The sequence below is a fragment of the Camelus ferus genome, chromosome 1 (genome assembly GCF_009834535.1).
Source record: "Camelus ferus isolate YT-003-E chromosome 1, BCGSAC_Cfer_1.0, whole genome shotgun sequence".
NCBI lineage: Eukaryota > Metazoa > Chordata > Mammalia > Artiodactyla > Camelidae > Camelus > Camelus ferus.
Window position 1 is genome coordinate 65,881,633 of NC_045696.1, and position 21,416 is coordinate 65,903,048.

Sequence of the window (21,416 nt, forward strand, 5' to 3'; positions counted from 1 at the left end):
TCCTATATCATCATTCTGTTTCACAATGTATTATCTTATTTTTCATGATTTTTAATTGGGTAAATTTTTTGCATGTTGGTGGTACATACATTCTAAGGAAAGTCATAGATTTCAACAATTTGCTTTGATTTATTGCACTTCAGAGTCAAGCTGAAAAGAATCCATTTGAAATGGATAGTAATATAGTAATTGAAAATGTATAATATACCATTTGATTTAATTGGATGTGTTGAAGATAAATTATCTGCCAAAAAATTATCTTTAAAACTTGTGGCTTTTTTATTAATTTGTTAATTGGATATATGATACCTGACTTTAAACCTTTGCCTTTCTATGATTGTATTTAAGAAGTTCAAACAATTATGAGTGCCTAGATGGATATGAATTCAGTAATAACTCCAGTGAAGAAAATATGGCTACCTGTTTGCTGACAGATTTTTATTTGTGTTGACCTAAAATAGACTGTCAGATATTTCTCCAAGAAAGATGGGATTATTCAGGATCAGCAGAGAATTGCAGTTCAGGGTCTGCAACCATGATGACCCACGTGCAAGTCCCCAACGAGGCAAGGGAAGGAGGATGCTTTTATATGGAGGTAAAGGATGTTGGGCGAGCTGTAGTAATCAAAGACTCTTTGGTTTTTCATTTGCTGAATCTTTGCCAGGAAAGAAGAGGAGTCTTTTTTCTTCCTTTTCGGCTCTGCCATTGTTGCACGGCATGAAAGCTCCTTCTGTCTCCCCATCCTATTTACCTGAGGTGACTTTTTATTACTTTTTTACTCTTATTATGCATTAAAGCTGGACACTGAAAGAATATTCTTTCTCCCTGCTTCCTCTTGTCAAATATAAAGTCCTCAAACTTTGAGCACTACTAAATTAAAACATCACCTTCATAGGCTATGAGTGATGATGTCATTTATGTACCACTGCATAACAATGGCACCCAAACTTAATGGATTAAATCAACAAATAGTTACTGTCTCATAGTTTCTGTAAGTCAAGAATTTAGAAAGTTTCTTTTGGCTGGGGGTCACTCATGAGGTTGCCAGCAAGATGTCAGCCACTGTTGCAATTATCTGAAATCTTGATTAGGGCTACCATTAAGCCCTGACTCATGAGGCTATGGGAAGTAAGTCTGTTTATTGCTAGCTCTTGCCCAAAGGTGACTAAATTTCTAGAAACTCTTATCAAAGAAGGCAAAGGCTTAAATCTGCATAACAACCTTACCCTTGTTTACTGTGCTTTTCCTGGGAACCTCCCAAAACTAGCTTCCCCCTCCCCCCAACATATTCTTTTGTTTTTAACTGAAGATGTCGTTTAAGGTGGTGCCTTGGGTCATTTCATGGAGTTACTCAGTTTTCCCGGTTATCTCCCATGTATACTTGAGGTATACATGTTGTTAAACTTCTTTTTGTTTTTCTCCAGTTAATCTGTCTTTTAGGATAGTGTGGAGTCTCAGCCAAGAACCTAGAAGAGTAGAGGGAAAACTATTTTTTCTTCCCCACAAAACTCAGGTTTGTCTTACCATAAAGTGCTTGTCTTTCTACTACACCAAGTCTGACATAGCCCAGATGACCACTTCTTAGTGTAACCATTCTCACTTGAACACTGGTGTTTTACAAAAAAATCCTTTTTTTCCCCTTGGCCACTATCCTTTGCAAATTGATTTAAAGAGAGCTGAATAAAAGTGATACTAAAATAGGGCACCAGGTCTCCCTCCAATTTGCTTTTTTTTTTTCATCTCTTAGGAGTCTCATTTGTCCATTTACTACTCTTTGGCCACACAGTGTTCCAGGCTTAATAAAGTTTGTTAGATATTGAATGAACTAATTCATTAATCTAGCTACTTTCCCGCCCTACCAGCCTATAAACATATCATCATACTGAGAAGGATTAAATACAAAACAAAACCTCCAAATAGGGGGGAAAAAAGAGGAATGTCTGAACAGGGAAGGGACTGCACAAAAAATGTTTCCTGTGAATTTACATCCTTAAGAGGATTACCTCTGGAGGAGTATTGGTGCCTTTTTTTCCAGACTAAGCAGTTGTGGGGCAGTTTGGGCTCACCTTTTAGCCTCTGGTTTCATTAAGAGCTCAGCACCCTGAGCGGAGAACTGACGGGGCTGTTTGGCACCTGAATGAGGAGAGCTTTATTATCCTGTGGAAAGGCAGAATCCATGTACAGCCTTGACCGTGCAGCTTTGGTAACTGAGTGCCCTCAGGAACTTTCTAGTTGTGGCTACTCTTTACAATCAACTTTATTAAGATAAAATTTGCATGAAATACACCAGTACCATTTTAAGCCATGAGTTTTGGCAAATATAAACATCTTTGGTGTAAATGCTATCACAATCAAGATATGTTATATTTCCAACATCCTAAACAGTTTCTTCATGCTGCTTTGCAGACAATCCATCCCCCATTTCAAGCCAAAAACAATCACTGATCTGCTTTTGATAACAATAGATTAGTTTTGCCTTTCCTAGAATTACATGTAAATGGAATCGTCCACTACATACTCTTTGTGTCTGGCTATTACTTTGTGTTGGGGCTATTATGAATAAAGCTGTTATGCGCATTTGTGTATAGGTCTTTGAAGGGACATATGTTTTCATTTTTCTTGGGCAAAAATATAAGAATGGATCATATAGAAGGTGTATTTCCAGCTTTATAAGTAATTGCCAAGCTGTTTCCCAAAGTAACTGTATAATTTTACATTTGAACTAGAAATGTGTGAGAGTACACTTGCAGATGTTGAGATAATCATATGGTTTTCCCCCTTTATTCTGTCAATATTACCAATTCTGATAAATAACTGATTTATTTTTGGGAGAGGGGAGCAGGTAATTAGGTTTGTTTGTTTGTTTTATTTAATGGAGGTACATGGGATTGAACCCAATACCTTGTGCACGCTAGGCATGCGTCCTGCCACTGAGCTATATCCTGCCCTTACACTGATTGATTTTTGAATGTTAAACTAATCTTTCATTTTGGGGTTAAACCTCATGTATACTATTTGTTTATTCCAGAATATTAGTTTACAGTCTTTTTTTGCTAGTAATGTCTTTGTCTTATTTTGATGTCATAAGATGACTTGAGAAGTTTCCACTCCATTTTCTGAATGAATTTGTGAAGGATTTTATTATTTCCATCCTAAAAGGTTAATAAAATTCACCAATAATGCCTTTGGGCCTGAACTATTTTTTGTTATGAACCCAATTTCTTTAATTGAATTGGATTATATAGGTTTTCTCACACTTTTTAAGTTTTATATATCTTTATCTATATATCTTCAAGTAATTTGTCCATTTCATTTAAGTTGTTGTCTTAGTCATTTAAGGATGCTATAACAAAGCACCATAGACTGGGTGGTTTATGAACAACATAAAGTTATTTCTTATAGTTCTAGACGCTGGAAGTCTGAACTCTGGTGAGGACCTCTTCAGGGCTGCAGACTGTAGTCTTCCTGTTATAGCCTCATGTGGTAGAAAAAGAGGGTGAGAGAACTCTCTGGGATCCCTCTTATAAAAGCAATAATCCATTCATGAAGGCTCCACCCTCATGACCTGATTACAGGGCCCACTTCCCAGTATCATCATATTTGGAGTGAGGATTTCAATATGTAAATTTGGAGGGACACAAACACTCAGCCCATTGCAGTTGTTGAATCTATTGACATAAATATGTTCATAATTTTATCTTCTCATTCTTTTCATGTCTGAGGATCTATGGTGATATCCCTCTGTCATTGCTTGTATTTTGAGCTTTTCTATTTTCCATATCAATCTCCCTAAGAAGTAAGTCAACTTTTTTTCTCTTTTTTAAAAATTCAGCTTTTGTTTGATTAATTTTCTTCCAGATTCTGTTTTAATAATTTCTGCTCTTATCTTTACTATTTATTTTCTTCTACTTACTTTGAGTTTAGTTAGTTCTTCATCTAACTGCTTAAAGTGGAAGCTTAGACTATTATTAGGCCAAGCCAGCAGCCTTGCCTGCCTCTTAAATATAGCCTCTGGCTCTGCATAGTGAGGGAGATTGAACAGTGACCCTGGGTGGCCTCACAGATGACTATGGTACTGTCTTGTAGAACTCAGCCTATGACCTCGACTGGTTGCTGAACATAGCCTGTGACCTCTGCTAGACATGAAGCCCAGCCATGACTCCTGTCAATCATGAAGCATAACATGAGGCTCTACCTCCAGAGAGAAACTGGGTAGTAAATGTGGGAGCACAGAGCAGCCTCCAGCTCCACCCCGCTGTGGGATACAGCTACAGACCAGTCTCTACCAGAGCCCAGCCAGTGACCTTGCCCAACAATGGAACACAGCCAGAGGTCTACTGTGATTAAAAAGCCCAGTCTGTGACCCCACTCAACTTCAGGGCAGAGCCTGTGTCCCCACCTGATCGCAGAGCACAGCCTGAGGCCCCAGGAAGCTCTGCCTTCAGTCCCACCTGAACACAGATCCCATCGTAGCAACACTACCTGGTCACACAGCACAACCTGCAGTCACACTGGACCAGGAGCAATTGTGGAACCTAGATCACAGCCTTGCCCAATAGTAGAGTCCAATCAGTAGTACCACCCTGTGAGGGAACACAGCCTGTGAGCTTGACTGACCGGAAATAATTGCAGAACCCAGCGAATGGGTCCATCTGACCACGGAGCACAGCCAGCCGCTCTACCAGATCAGGGAGCAACACAGCAGCTTTGCTTGAATGCAGAGCCTAGTCAACGGCATCCCTCCTGACTTCAGAACACAGCTTGCCTAACTAGAGACCCGATGGCAAGCCCCCCGACCATGGACAGTACCAGCTGACTTGTCTGGTATCCCAAGCTGAGCTGACTAGTAAAGGTCTTTCACAGCTCTGTTGTATTTAATTATTGTTAATCTGTTAAGCTCTCTCCTCTTTAAAATGTTATAAGACTTCACTGTCTTAACACCATGTTCTTTAAATCATTAAAGTCTTGTGTTATGGATTTTATGTGGTCTGTCTTCCCTCCTTAGATCCATAACTTCCTATATAAATGTGTGAAATTCCAATTAAGTTATTTACTTCAGAGTTATTCTATCACAACAAAGATAGGCTGAAATAGATCATGTATTTTAGCCAAATAAAAGCATTTAGCTTTCTTATTACTTTATTCAGACACTGCTATTGAATCTTTTTGAATACTTTAAGAGCAAAAACTCAAATATTCTACTCTTGTTATTGAAAGAGTAGAAAACTAACAAGATGGCGACTGAGTTGTTCAGGCCTGTACTTCTAGCTAAACTGATCTTATGACTAACACACTCCCCTCCTTGTACATTCTTTTCTTGGAATAACTTATCCTTTTACCCTTGAAGGAAGGACATGGACTGAATCTCAAGAAAATGGGCAGATCCTCCTAAATTCCTCCACAACAACAGCAAGCTCCTACCAAGGTGAAAGGGATGTAGCTCCTGCTTATACCTTGCTTGTTATCACCCTCCTGATCCCATTTTTCTATAAAAACCCAGGACCCTTATTCCAAGTGGGCTCACAGTCTCTAGGGCATTAGCCTGCTGTGACTCCCTTTGCCTGGCAAAGCAATAAAGCTGTTCTTTCCTATCCTCCCAAAATGTTGCCCCCAACTTTCAATTTGGCTGTTGGGATACAGAGGTTGGTTTTTTGGCAACGTTATCTAGCTTGTCCCTTCAGCACACAAGAATGGTGGCTAGTCTTGGGCTACCACAAAGATCTTGTAACCTAATTTCAAGAAGGTCCATGCTGCAAAAGAGTTACAAAAGGCCCAGGGGAGACAGTTTGTGAAGGGAACAATAGTGTGCTCCAGGGTAAGCTGTTAGGGTAATCAGCTCTTCAGCAAGCTGTTTTCAAGAGTGAGATGCTGATGACTGCCCTAAGGGAAATCTGCTGGAGAGTGATAAAGGTTTCCAAAGAGTAAGTGATCTGAGCTTCTCATTTAAATCAGAAAATGCAGGGTTTTTTTTAACCTAAAGAATTAAACAAGAAACCAAAGTGAAAATGCCTTGAGAGCCAATAGACAACTGGCCAAGTTCAAGTGGTATGTTCATGTTAATTTTTAAACATGAAACAAAAACTGAATTCCTAATAAGTTCACTTGGCTTTTCTTAGAATTAACTATTATGTGGATGTTTTATTCCAGCTGCTGGGTACTCATAAGCTTGTATTAGTCAGAATTCTCCAGGGAAACAGAACCAGTAGGATATATATGGAGAGACAGAGAAGAGAGAGAGAGAAAGAGAGAGAGGTCTTTTATAGCAATTGGCTCATGTGGTAATGGATGCTGAGAAGTCCCATGATTTGCCATCTACAGGATAGAGAACCTGGAAAGCTGGTAGTATAATTTAGTTTGAGTCTGAAGGCCTGAGAATGAGTCAGGACTGGGGAAAGGTGATTGTTGGTGCTTGGATCTGAGTCCAAAAGCTTGTCTGAAGCACAATGTCTGAAGGCAGGAAAAGATGGATGTCTAGGCTCACACAGAAAGAATGAATTTGTCCTTTCTCTGCCTTTTTGTTTTATTCAGGCCCTAAATGGATTGGGGGATGCCCACCCACACTGGTGGGGGCAGATCTTCTTTTCTCAGTCTGTTGATTCAAATCCCAATCTCTTTGGAAGACATCTGCACAGACATACGCAGAAATAGTGTTTTACAAACTGTCTGGGCGTCTCCTTAGATCAGTCAAGTTGACATATAAAATGATTTATTACAAAACCCAAAAAGTATGACAGGGTGATAGCCATGTTTGTTTTAGATGTGCTTTCTTACCAAATAAATAAATAAATAAGCCTGTTTAGAAGATAGTATGCTCAGTAAGTACGTGAACACTAGAATTCAACTGATTTAAAATAAATCATTCTTCTAGTTAATAGTTGTGTAGGTATGGGCAAGTGAATTCTAAATGCTTCCACTTGTTAGCTGTAAAATGGGGATAAATATAACTGTCTTATGGGATTATTGGTTGAATTAAGTAAACTAATTCATGATGAAAACGATTTAATTTTGTGTGTGATTTATGGACAGTAGTATTAGCTATTTTTTTATTTCTTCAAATACATGATATCTAACTCCTGAGAGAAAATGTATTACAGAGAAAAAGAGCACAGCTCTGGAGCTACTTTCCTAGGTCCAAATCCCAATTCAACCAATTTTAGCTGGATTTTTTTCCATCTACATGTGATAGCAATTCTTCCTTTGCTGAAATTTTCTGTTTTTTCATTTTTTTCAAGAGAATGTGTAATGATTATTGTTCTAAGCATTTTTATGACAAATGCTCAAAAATTCTTGTCATAGATTTCCAACACCTGATTTATCCTGGTGTTGGTGTCAGTTGATTTTTTTACATTCAAGTTGAGATTTTCTTGGTTCTTAATATGAATGGATGCCTTTCAACTGTATCCTTTATATTTTGTCTGTTATGTTCGCAGACTCTAAGTTTTCTAAAATCTTTTAATCTAACAGATAGTCACTCTGTTTAGATTTAACAGCCATGTCCTGGAATTCTTTTGTGGGCTCTTGTTTCTCTGATGGTTTAAATTTCGGAGCCTTTGCAGTGCTATTTTGATCTGCTAGGTTTATCTGGTACTGCTGGGGCTCCCACAGGTTCCTGTGGTTGTTGCCTTAGGAAGGCAGAAGATGTTTCCCCACCAGAACTAAGTGTCTCTCAGTGAGGAAGGGAAGTCTTAAGCCTTCCTGGAGTGAAGAGGTTTTTGCTATCAGGAGTTTGTTATAGTGGGATTTCCTGTGTGTGTTGGGGGCGGTGGGGGACAAAAACACTGTTGTGGTGGGACTTCCCCCATCCAGCTCTCCTCTTCTCCTACCCCGTTGTCTCTGAGCAAGGGAGTGACTCTCAGGAACAAAGAAGCTTTCTGGGTTTGGGTGCTTATTGGCTGCTTATTCTGTCAGGGTTCCATTTGCTGGTGCTGCCCAACTGAGCACATCACTCTTATTTTAAAAAGGGGGTCTTGAGCCCACAGGACTAAAAGGGCTTCCCTGGTTGTGTTGTTTATGGTGTCAGCATCCCTTTTGCTATTGCTGCCCAGCTGTCCAGTATCTCCTGGTAGAGGAGAGTCTCAGACTTGTCTTAGAAGAATGATTCCCCTTGCTGCTTATTGTTACCGGGGATCCCATGCTAAGGTGGTGATGTCACTGAACTCCCGTTCAATCAGGGAAAGGAATGAGCCGACTTGGGCTGCATTCTATTGCACCATTAGGGGCTGGGAAACTCCTGGGTCCACTTATGAGTGTGTGTCTGTCTGAGTGTGTGTGTGTGTCAAGTTGCTCCACCCATTCTGAGGTATCAAGTTATTTGTCTTTCCTGTTCCATCTTTCAGCACTCCCCTTTGGTTGCATTTTACATTATTTGCAAGGTTTATGGTTGGACTTTTTAGGGAGAAGCAGAGAGAAAAGGGTACATTCAATCTTGTCCAACAAGAAGTTGTGGACTATTTTTGAACATTAATATTACTTAAAAACAACATATAGTCAATGGCCAATTTCAAATTTTAACCAAAATCTTCTTGCAATTTAGTAGAAATAGATATAGTTTAAAATAAATACTGGACCCAATAAATTTTAGCTGGGGTGACTGGTCATAATATTAGCTATGGTTTGTCCCTCATAGGCATTTACAGTTCATTTATTCTCTCACTAATTTATTCACTTGCTCTAATTTGTAATGTTCCAAGCAAGTATAATAACTCTTCATATTATAATAGGAAGAGGACACAAAAGTCTCCTTTGTTCTTGGTTGTTCCCATTCACTCGTTCAACAACTAAAGATTTATATTATAAATAATAATATGAAAATCTGATAGATAGTGGTATACAAAGTTAATTAAGATGGTGCTCTCCATCTTTATTAAATATTTAAAAATAAACAGCATGAAAAATAGTAAAATACATTCCCATTAGAAAGAATGCATGATTTACTCTGAGTACATACCAGTTTTTTAAAGTGCTGTGCAACTGGCCAAAAATATATTATTAAAGACACACACACATGTGTGCACATACATGCATACAGTCAAATAAACATCACACAACACATAATATAGAAAAATTACATATAACAAATAAAATGATAATGTTTTAGTATTATAATATTGCCTTTGCTTATAGAAATGAATTTAAATTAATATTAATGTTACTTCCACAAAGCCTTAATAACCAGCAAATTCAAGGAAAACAATAAAATAAAACATGAAAAAAAAATTTAAAACACAGTTTTACATATCATATTTCCATGCAAAAATATTCAAGCTGATAGTTTATTTTAGTAATAGAACAGAATTTTTTATTTAAAATTCCTTCAGGGGATTCTAAGCTTAAGAAATCAGAGATTTAATGAGGGAAAGACAACTATTAAAAATAATCAATTATTTATATTCCAAATTATCTCCTTACAAAATGACTAAATATTAAATGTCTTGGTTTATAGTACATTACATTATCAAAAGGTTGAGAAAGTTACACCTCTAGAGTGGAAAGAACTTTTCATAAAATAAAACATTTTAAGTTGGTTATTAATTCAAAAGCCAATTATTTGATTTCCATTATTCTGTTTGTAAAATCAATAAAGGCTATTTTGGGAGGAGCAGGTATCAAGATGAGTTGAAGAATGATGCTAAACACCTGGATTTGTCAACATTATGATCATACTATTGATCCCTTGCTAAAGAAAAATACTTTCCATGTTTAAAATAAAGGTTCTCTGATACCCTCTGTTTTTGAATTCCAAAAAGCCAATATTTAACAACAATATTTTATGATTAAACAAAAGTATCTTATAATTGTACTTTGGTATAGTTTACAACATATTTTGACAAATTTAGATATTTCAGAGGGAATTGAAGCACAGAGAGGGAGCTAAGTCACAATGAACTGAAACCAGAAAACTTAGAGACTATGATCTTTCAGCTTCACTACATTGTCTGTTAGAGCATTTATTTACTACATTTAAAATAAGCATAGGTGTTTGAATACACTTGCAAAACTAGATCAAAATAACATATATTTTTAAACTCTAGAAACATTTTGAGACCCTCTTTAACCATGGGTGCATTCAGTAATCATTGCAGGTAATATAAATATGAATTAGGTGTTTAATCATTTGACTTCCTAACTGAGGCAAATGGCGGTGGCTGACACACAGGAGCAGCCCCAAAGGCAGTAATCCATGCCCTTCACACAAATAGCTGCCGAAAGGCAGATGGAGGTGCCAGTTGTGTCCGATGCAAGTGATTACTGCCCAGCCTGCACACCACCAGCTTGTTTTTCTCTCCATCAGAAAACTACCCATTAACTTTCCTAAGAGCCAAAAGCAAAAGGAGAGGAATTTATGAAGTCCCTAGCCCATATGGCTGGTAGTGAGTTAATCTGTGTCTGAGCAGCAGGCAGCACGAGCCAGTCTGTCTGTTGGGGCTGTTAGTAACCCAGGGGCAGATCAGAGAACAGCAGGGAAGGGGATCAACGCCGGCTGCAAATACAGTCAGGAATGTGGCAGGAATTATTTCTGAAAGCACCCTTTGCAGCATAAGGGCAGCCATCAGATGCTACATGATAAACTATCTGCACTTTGTACACTTTGGTGATTATATCGAGTTGTTCATGCAGGAGTAAATTTAACACATAGTTATTTATATAATATATATAGTTATTATGAGATATTCCTTTATATAGCTTCTTTTATATACATATATATATATATTCTTTTACATATTCTTTTTCATTATAGTTTACTACAAGATATTGAATATAGCCTCTTGTGTTAAAACAACTATTCAAGTGTTCCTTAAAAATGTGATATGTAGGCAATGAGAGTTTAAAATTATGCAGAGAGAAATTTCTCCAGATCAGCTGTGTTAGAAAAGGGTATGGACCGATTCTAAAGGTAGGACTGTGAAAGTGAGTGCTCTGATATATAGTCAGAAGAAGACTGGGGTTAGATAGTAGTCGTGTGGATAAAATAGCAAAATTAGGAGAAAATGGGAAATAACTTGATGCTTGAGAATACTAAGACGTGGGGACCATTAGGTACTAAAATTTAAATAAGAAATCTTGGTAGAGTGATTGAGTGATGGGTGTTAGTATTTTCTGCTCTCCCCTCCTCCTTTCTTCCTTTCTTCCTTCCTTCCTCCTTCATACTTCCTTCCTTCCCATGTCTATCTTTCTATCTATCAACTATTTAATTTGTCATCTGTCCATCTGTGGTAATGTAAAGGTTTGGTATTTTTTTTGTATTCACAGGTTTAAAATTAAGGCACTTACAAAGATAAACTAGACCAAAGGATCTGCTTATATATAGTCTTTTGTTTCTTAATCATGAAAATAAAGCAATTAATTTATTTACACTTATTCATTAAAAAGCCAGAACATTGCTGTGATTCTTTAAATATTGAAGAGAAAAGTCAAAGACATAAAATGTTCAAAGAGGAAAGAGAGGGGAGAGGGGGAATGGATGAAGGCATTAAAAAAGTACAAACTTCTAGTTATAAGACAAATAAGTACTAGGAAGGTAATGTACCAACATGATAAATATAATAAATACTGCTCTATGTTATATATGAACATTTTGAGAATAAATCTCATCACAAGGAAATTTTTTCTATTTCTTTAATTATGTATCTACATGAGTTGATGGATGTCCACTGGTTTTTTTAGGGGGTAATTAGGTTTATTTATTTATTTTTTATAGGAAGTACTGTGGATTGAATCCAGGGACTCATGCATGCTAAACGTGCACTCTACCACTTGCGCGATACCCTCCCCTAATGGATGTCCACTATCATGATAATCATTTCATGATGTATGTGAGTCAAATCATTATTTGTACACCTTAAACATATATGCTGAATGTCAGTTATATCTCAATAAAAATTGAAGAGAAACAAAAAAAAAAAAAGAGAGAGAGAGAGAAAGCTGAATTAAAATGACCATGCCCCTCCACAAAACAGGTATCTCTTAATTAGATTATTTGAAATTATTTATAGCAACTTCAAATCTTCACCAGTATCCCTGTTTCAATGGATTATATAGGAAATAAAACCAGATTTGGAATGTGCACTTTAAGACACAGAAAAGGAGTATTTTATTTATCTTTTTTCCTTCCATTGAGGAAAGAATTAATTGAGGACCTAATATATACAGTGTAACATTCCCAACAACTATTGTAAGAAACAGATAAACAGGATAGTACTAGCTATTGTATAATTCATAGATGAAGTGAATGTATCTTCCTATGATATTCACAACTATTACTGAATGTGATTACTCAGAAGGAACATTCCCAGAAAACTGCTATTTTGTTTTAATACTTAACCATTTTGATGCCACCGACTTGCCCTTGAGCTCAAAGATCTTCAAGAACTTGAACATATTCCACAGGTATCCATTTTCTGTTAAGCAAGATGATTAAATTGTAGAGTTCTGCTGTACAACATTATGCCTAGAGTTAACAATACGGTATTGTACACTTAAAAGTTTGTTAAGAGGATAATTTTCCTGCTAAGTATTTTCGCCCACAATTGAAAAATATCTCCAGAGAGGAAAAGAATTGATCAGGAAGGTCAAGTCTGTGCCCCATGGTCAAAGTACAGCACCATCTTCCTTTTTCTGAGACTTGTGGCCTTTAGTGTCAATGCACTCCATCTCATCTTCTGACAGAGCGTAGCTGAATTTTAGAATTAAAGTATTTACCATTTTTATGGCTCTGTGATCTGACCCTAGTAATGGGAATTGGCTGTTTCCGCAGTGAGGTGTATTCTATTTTCTTTATGGAAACATGAGAAGTGAAATATTGTTACTCCTGGCCCATAGCAGTTGCTCTGAGATATTTGTTGCCTGAATGACTGACTGAATGAATGAGTGAGCCAATAAGTGATACCACATAATTATCCTCTAACACCTACTTAATTGTGGATACTTTGGGGCATGGACCTCAGAGACCAACTCCGGTTTTCTTCTCTCTGTTTCATATTGGAACAAACGTCCAAAAAATGTCTTAGAGTGATCAAGCAAGACGTTTGAGCTGGGCCTTGGACTTTTTGGATAAGAAGAAATGGAGGGAAATAGAGTGAGTCCAGGTCAATGACATATGAAGCACTGAGGCATAAAGGAGAAAAATACTAGGATGTGCCGAGGGGGACAATGAAGAATGGTATGTATGATACCTAATTTTGTGTATAATTTTCTTTTGAAATTATAACACAGAGGGTTCCTGAAATATAAAGTTCAAATGAATGATAACTCTGCTAAAGATTTTATGAATGAGAAGGCAGTAAACCTGGCAGTGATGATTTGGAAGAAGTTGAAAAGGATAGCAACATCGACAAGAGTTAGAAAGATGTATCCAGCACCAAAAGGCTCTGTGGTAGTGTTTGGTAATATCTATATGTATTTTTAGTAAAATTTAGTGGTAACTGGGATTATATAAATTTCATAGAATATATTAAAGAGTGTTTCTACATCGAAGGCACTTACATTTTAGTAAGTGGGAGGAATTTGCATTTTATTTGCAAATATGCTATTTTCTAGAATATATACTTATATATCTATACATATATAATGATTTATAGGTTATGTGGTAATTTCTCATTCACTACCTCATTTTATTCTTATAGTAATATTTTTTCTTAAATCGCAGTAACTCTCTAATAGACTCCATTTTATTGTATTAGAGCAGAAATTGTGCGTTATTAAAACTGGTGTTATTCATCCATACAATTGCTTTAAAATGAATCAGTGTTCACTGATTCTTAAAGTAACACGCAGACATGTTTAAAAGCTGCAATACTCTGTCCCAGTCCCACTCCAAATACCTAAAGGCAATGACTTCTAGCTTATTTTAGTTGTTTATTATATTAATATTAATTAATTCATTAATAATAAATTAAATTATATGAATTACCTCACTATCTCTAAATAATGTTCATGTCCAATGGCTCTTTGATTTATGAAAGTGTTTTCATTGTTGATCGTCATCCCGCTAGGACCAAAAAAGATTCACCACATTTAAACTGCCTTCTTATCCCCTTTCCATTGCACTTCCAATATGGCTATATCTATTATATTAATTTCTCTTTTGGCTTTTTTTTTATCATTATGAACTATTAAAGATATGGAAAAGAGAGAATAAATTAGTATAACAAATACATCTTTGACTACTCCCTAGCTTAATAAATAAAATATTGACAATACAGCAAGGTCTTCTGTATAAACCTTCTAATCACATTCTCTTTATTTTCCCCCCAAATGTAATCACCTCTTATATTTGGCATTTGTTATTACCATATATATCTTTACTTTTTAAACACCTGTATATCCTCTTATTCAAAACCCTTGGGATCATAAGCCTTTTGGAACTCAGAATTTTTCAGTTTCAAGACAATTATTATTTTATTGCTATTATATATTCTATGATGCTCCTTTCAGAGTCTAGAGCAGATTCTACAATAAAAATCTTCTAATATTTCTATAGCAAAAAGTATAGTTATCCACAACAAATGTGATAAACAAAAGCTATAATAGCTTCACGTTATTTTGTTCACATTTTGTCACCAAGTGAGTTAAGATCAGGTAAAATTTTGCAACCAATTGATTTAGAGGAAAACAAACTTCTGATTTGCAGAGCTCTTAGCGTTTTGGAATTAATAGATATGGCGTTGTGGAATTGTATTAAAGACTGTATTTTTTATTAAGTCCCACACTCATTTATTCTTTTCTGTCAACACAGATGGAGTGTCCCCACTCTGTGAACTGAGGATACCAGCATCCCTCCACTTCTGGTCGTCTGCCCAATTTTCCACTCCTGAAGTCCTGCCCTCTCTGGTTTGGTAACCCTTGCATCCTGTGTAATATAGAACGTTTTCACCTTCATGTCTGTAGGTTAATTTTAAAAGTGGTATGTCAATAGAATGCTCACATTACTTTGATTATATGAGTACAAATCATGCAGAGCACTAGTCACAGCCTTGATGCTAGTATTTTAAATTCTATTTGGTTTGTTTCATTGCATTATATCCAAGATATATATCCTTAACTTCATCCAAACTTTCCATCCAAATGTGTTTCCCATCAACTCCCTGTGAATCCCGAAACTATCAGATTCTGCATTAAAAAGTGATCTTCTTGCTGCCATTGCCTTCTGTGTGTGAGGCAAACTCTTCTGTGCAATTTAACCTTTTGTTCCCAATTTCCCATGACATCTATGACTACTTCTCTGTCTGCTTTTTATTATTCAGAAATCTGTTAAAATATATCATTTGCTAATGACCCTAACTTTTCTATTATGTTGGGGAGCTAGCTAGCTACTTATCTATCTATCTATCTATCTATCTATCTATCTATCTATCTATCTATCTATCTATCTATCTATCCGTCTATCTATCTATCAACACATACTGTTTCTATATACATAAAACACATTGTTATTTTAATGTAGTCTCAAGAAGGAGAGTAAATACATTTATATTGCTAACTTAACATTTCTTCCTGGGAATTTTAAAAATAAAAATTGGCAAACATCCATAGTTACAAAGGATCGTATTACCCAGGAGCAAGAAGCTGAGGTACAGGGCTCAAAACGATAGTTTTGATCCTTAAAATGTTGGGAAATTCAATATAGAAAGCAATAAAATTACAATAAAAATTAAGATGCACTTTGAAAATATGGGTAAATAAAAACAATTTTCTATTTCCTTGTAAAGAAATCAAAATTTGAAAATGATTCTAGATTCTAGGAGCCATGCTTATCTCATTTTGATACCATAGGAAGAAAGCACTAGTAATAAGAAAAATAAAATTATAAAATAAACTAATTCAGTATAAAGTGATCCTTGATACACATTTCCACTGGTGATTTGAAGTGAAGGCAGAATTTCTGAGTTCCCAGCTGCGTAACTAAGTTCATTTAAATAGGCGATTTATAGAAGGCTATTCAGAAAGTATGAATTAAAGAGGTAAAGCGGTTGCTGTTGACATCTCGCTCATGTTCCCTTATCTTTACCACTTCAGTGTATACCTGCCCCACTTTAGAATGTACACACCATTATCAGAGGACTAAATTATTTGTTTGCCCATGTGGTTGTCCAGAAGTGCCAGAAGTGATGGGATTTTCCTGGATGAATACTCCAGATCCTCATGTGGGTTGCATGTTTGTATCCTTTCAAAATTCGTGTGGTGAAGCCTTAACTGCCATTGTGATGGTTTTTTGAAAATGGGACCTGTGAGGAGGGGTTAGACATTAAATGAGGTCACAAGTGTGGGGACCGAGTCTGACAAAATGGTGCTCTTTACAAAAAGAGGAAGAGACACCAGAAATCTCTCTCAGCTTGTGCTCAGAGGAAAGGCCACGTGAAGACATGCTGACCATCTGCAAGCCAGGAAGAGAGCTCTCGCCAGAAACTGAACCCTGCCTGAACCTTGACCTTGGACTCCCCAGCCTCCAAAACTGCAAAAAATAGACGTGTGATGTTTAAGCCACAAGTCGTGTTATTACATTACATCAGTTTGAGCCCGTCCCTTGAGAGGGATAACTGAGGTGTGTGTTCAATGTTGATTCTGTTTCCCCACTGGGACTGCCTGCATCGAGCTTGGAGAGCTATGCTTCGTTGGCTGCTGTCTTTTTCCTGTCTCACTTCTATATCAATGTTTCCTTCACCTCCCCTTTTCACTTAAATCTTTATCTGAGATTTTGCTTTTGTAGTAACTCAAACTAGGATGAGAAGCATACTCCTGGCCCAGGGCTTTTGAATTTGTTGGTACTTGTGCAGGAGTAGGGAACTGGGGGCTGGGCAAGGAGAGTGAAGGGAGGGAAAAAGACTTTGGTTCTAGCTTACTTTATGTATTTGCCTTACTTTCAAAGGACTCACAAGTAAATAGGATTTTTAAAACATACCCAATTACTCCTGAAAGTGCAATTCCTAAGGAGTGAATGTTTTTTCAGTGCTTGGGAATGGGAAATTCAACAAGAAGTGCAACATAAATTGTTATTTAACAGGCAGTATGGGAAATAAATATCTTTAATTGTCTAACTGATAATTAAGATATTGTCCAACTGAACAATATGCCTGCTACATTTGTTAATGGATACACAGAGAAAGACAGTTTTGGGGGTAAGAAAAAAATATAATTTTATTAATGCCAGAAATACTGAGAATGCTGGGGCTTTTATAAAGGCAGATCTTTGCTGGAATTTGTGTCAAATAATTGCTTGGATTAATTCTGTCAAAAAATAAATCACTGAGTGGAACCTCTCAATGCATCAACCAGTTTATCCCTATATTGGTAAGAAATGACCCAGGTAAAGAAGTAACCAACACATTATGTTTGCCTTTCCAACTGAAATTCAGTCTTTATTTCTGGTGCTCTGAATGCCTCTCTATGTCTGTATCTTCTTAGTCTTCCTGAAGACAAGCATCTTCTACCCTTACTTTCGTCTGCCTTTTCCATCATCCTTTCCTTCGTATGACTTACTTCAGAATTAGTACTTGCATTATTCATATTTGAGGGTTAAATGGAAACTTTAATCTGTGGGATTCCAAGTGCTTTTTTTCTTTATTTTCCATTAAAATTATCCAAGTCCTTCATAATTACATTGGTTACAGGGTTTTATTTGATAAAATACCACTATTCAAAAGCAGCAAATAGAAAGTAGGCTGCTTTGCTAGTTTTTGACAGCAAGAGCCTGTTGTCTGGGTTCAAGATTGAGTAATAATCTATTGTCATAGAGTTTATTAATTCCACTAAAGCCTTTAATATAAGCTCATATTAATTGTATCTTTAAGCTTCATTCCTCAGCTTAGCAATGCTGAAATTTCCTAATTGGAATCTGGACTGTAATTATAATTTACTTAGCTGGAATTTAGAAAATATGTTGCCTCTTATAACTCTTAAAGTTGAATCCCAAGTCAAAACTTTTGCAAGAGAGGCATGAGGGAGTCTGACCTATACTTGCAGAATGTTGTCATTTTATATGTAGTAACCCCTCAGAAAGTATGGGCACTTGGGGCATTTATATTCCTATGATGCTTTCTGTGTGGGTAAATGTTTCTTTTCAATGTTTTTTTTTTTTTTTAAAAAAGCTTATGAATTCAGTAACTAAAAGTTGGGATGATTCTTAAAAATGTTCAAAATGTAAAATTTTCTGGAGCAGAGCTCCTTTTGCTTATATTACACTTCTTCACAACCATCTTATGTGTTAAAGCTTTTCAGACGAGGAAAACACCAGCAAAGACTAAGACTCAGATATTTAAGTCAAGTTGACACATACGTTTTACCATCAGCCTGTAGAAGTTGAAGTCAAGAGCGGAAACTTTCTAGAAAGTATAATTATCACTGAGAGAATGTATTTAGACATTTCGTGGTACTGAAAATTCCATGTTACAGATTTGACTTCTGTAAAGGTGACTGCTGCTTCTCCCAAATCTTACAATCCAAAACGTAAGCTAGTTAAGACAGTGATGTTTTTGTGGCAAAAAACCATGGCAATAATTCAAAGTGTGAGCACTTCTGATAGTAGATTAGACATACTGTCTTGATCAAAGGACAATACATTTAATTAATTATTATTCTGAAGGAAATTTATTTAGGGTGTTAGATGATAAATACACATCGAAGATACCGTAAGCACATTCAGAACTATACATTTTAAAGCAAATGGCAAATTTGAACAGGACGGAGATATTGGTTTGTATGTTTCACTTTCTCTTGCTGTAGAATTATGGAATGAGGGGAAGAAAACGCTGGGTGCTGGATTAAAGGGTACTGACAATTCAAGCTTGATATACTTATCTGTTATTGTTATTGTCATTGATAATAATAACTGTAGTTTACTGAGTACAACTAGAGACCAAGCATTAAGCAAAACCCAATATATTATTTCATTCTAATGTTCTTGAGCAACCAGTAAAAAAAGTAAGGTTCGGAGAAACTAGGTAGCTTCTCTGTGTGTATACTTTGCCAGGTAATGGTGTATCTGGGTTTGGAAACATCCTTTCTGAATGACAAAGAATTTTGAATAGGATCTTCAGAGGGAGATAATAAAATTTTGGCCATTTGAGTCATCATTGGTTTGCTGTGATTTATATGACTTCCATGTGACAGCATACAACTTCCATATAGTCTGAGAACCTTACGACAGCATACTTCCGTTTCTCCTGTTGAGGCTTTTGTGCCTGTTTTAAAATTAACTTTGTCAATTACCTTTTAAGAGATTTTAATTAAAATATTACATTTAGCTAAGTAGTTATCATTTGGGGGGGTGCCATTCCACATGTAGATCTAGACCCCCACCTGGGACACTTTTCTTTCTGGTGTGAAGCACTCCCCTCACGGTTTTGTTTTGTGTGTCTGCTGGTCATATATTCTTTCAGTTTTTTTTTATGGCTAAAATAAGTAATGAATGGAGCTTAAGTAATTGGAGAGATATATTGAGTTCGTGGATTGGAAGACCAAAATGCCAGCAGGCTTTTTTTGGTGGAAAGCGACAATCTGATTTTAAAATTCATATGGAAATGCAAAGGACTTAGAATAGCCAAAAATCAACTTTAAAAAATAACAATAAAGTGGAGGACTTACACTACTAGACTTTATGACATCATAAGGATACAAAAATCAAGACAGTGTAAAGGTGACACCAAGACAGACAGATGGGTCAATGGGACGGAATAGAGTCCCAAAGTAAACCTACATATAGATATATAGGTGACTGATAATTCACAAAATTGCAAAGACTATTCAATGGTGAAATGACAATCTTTTTAGCAATGGCTTTGGAACAACTGGATATTCATATGCAGAACAATAAAGCTAAATCCATGTCTAACAACATGTACAAAAAATTATCACAAAGTGGGTCATAGACCTAAAGTATAACTTAAAATTATAAAATTTCTAGAAGGAAAATTACGAGAAAATCCTTGTGACCTGGGTGTTTTCTTAGTTACAGCACCAAGGGCATCATCTATAAAAGGAAAAAAAAAAAGTAATGAGAGATTTCTTCAAATTGAGAACTTAGGTTCTCCAAAAGAGACTGTTAAGAAAATTAAAAGACAACCCACTGACAGTGAGAAAATGTTTGGAAGTCACATATTTGATGAAGGATTTGTATGCTGAATATACAAAGAATCTTCTAAATTCAAAAATGAGGAAAGAAACACCCAATTTAAAAATGGGCAATACATTTGAACAAGCAGTTCATCATAAGATGTATGACTGGTAAATAAGCACTTGAAAAGATGTTCAGCATTGTTAGCCATTAAGGAAATGCAAATTAAAACCACAATGAGATACATTGCATACCTATTAAAATATCTACCATACTGTTTGATAGCAAAGGTATATAGTAACCTGGAACTCTAATAAATTCTGGTGGGAAGATAAAGTGCTGAAATCACTTTGTAAAGCACTGTGGCATTTTCTTGAAACGTTAAACAGACACCTAACAGGTCATCCTGCTTGTATCATATTTCCATTCTGCTTGTATCAATATTCCACAAGACAACTAAATACCCAACAACAGATGCATTTGTAAACAAATTGTAGTATGTAGATTTATAATATTAGTGGAATATTACATAATAATAAAAATGACAAAGAATAACAGAAGAAAGAAGTCAGATCAAAAAAGAATATATACTCTGTTATCCCATTAATACAAAAATTCTAGAAAATGCAAATGAATCTGTAGAGACAATGAGTCACTGCTTCGGGAATGCATGGGCAGTAGTGACAGGGGATTACAACGGGGGGATGACAAATGCGGAAGCTTCCGATGGTGATGCAGATGTTCACTAACTTGGCTGTGGTGATGGTTTCATAGGTTTATACAAATGTCAAAACTTATCGAATTGTATACCTTATGTCCAGTTATTGTATGTCAATTATACCTCAATAAACCTCAATACAGTTTTTTTTTAGGATGGACAGTATAAAGATAGGTGGACTCTCCTTCTTCAAATATTAATTGAATGCTGCCGTGCTTGCAAAGCACAGTCTAGGCACTGAAACTACAAACCTGAAAACCGCATGCTCTCTACCTTTGAAGCAAAAGAAATTGTTGAGTAAAGAAAACATATGCTTTACTATAGTGCAATAAGGTTTTCATAAGAATTATGAGAGCTAAAGTGAGATGCCTTTGTTCAGTTTGGGGTTTGTGGGAAATAGAAAGGGAGGTCGGAAAAAAGATGGTGAATCCAAAGCAGAGAGAAAAACCTTTTATAAAGCAACTGGCGAAACAAGAAGCATTAGAGGAAGGTGTCTGAGAAAGTCAAGTCAGTAAGGTTGATTGAAAGAAGGCTTCCTGGTAGATAGATGACTGGTTTTTTATTGATGCTAAACACACAACTCCCCATACAAAATTATTTTATTACACTTACAGATTCTGTGGGTAAGAAATTAAGGCAGGGCTCAGAAAG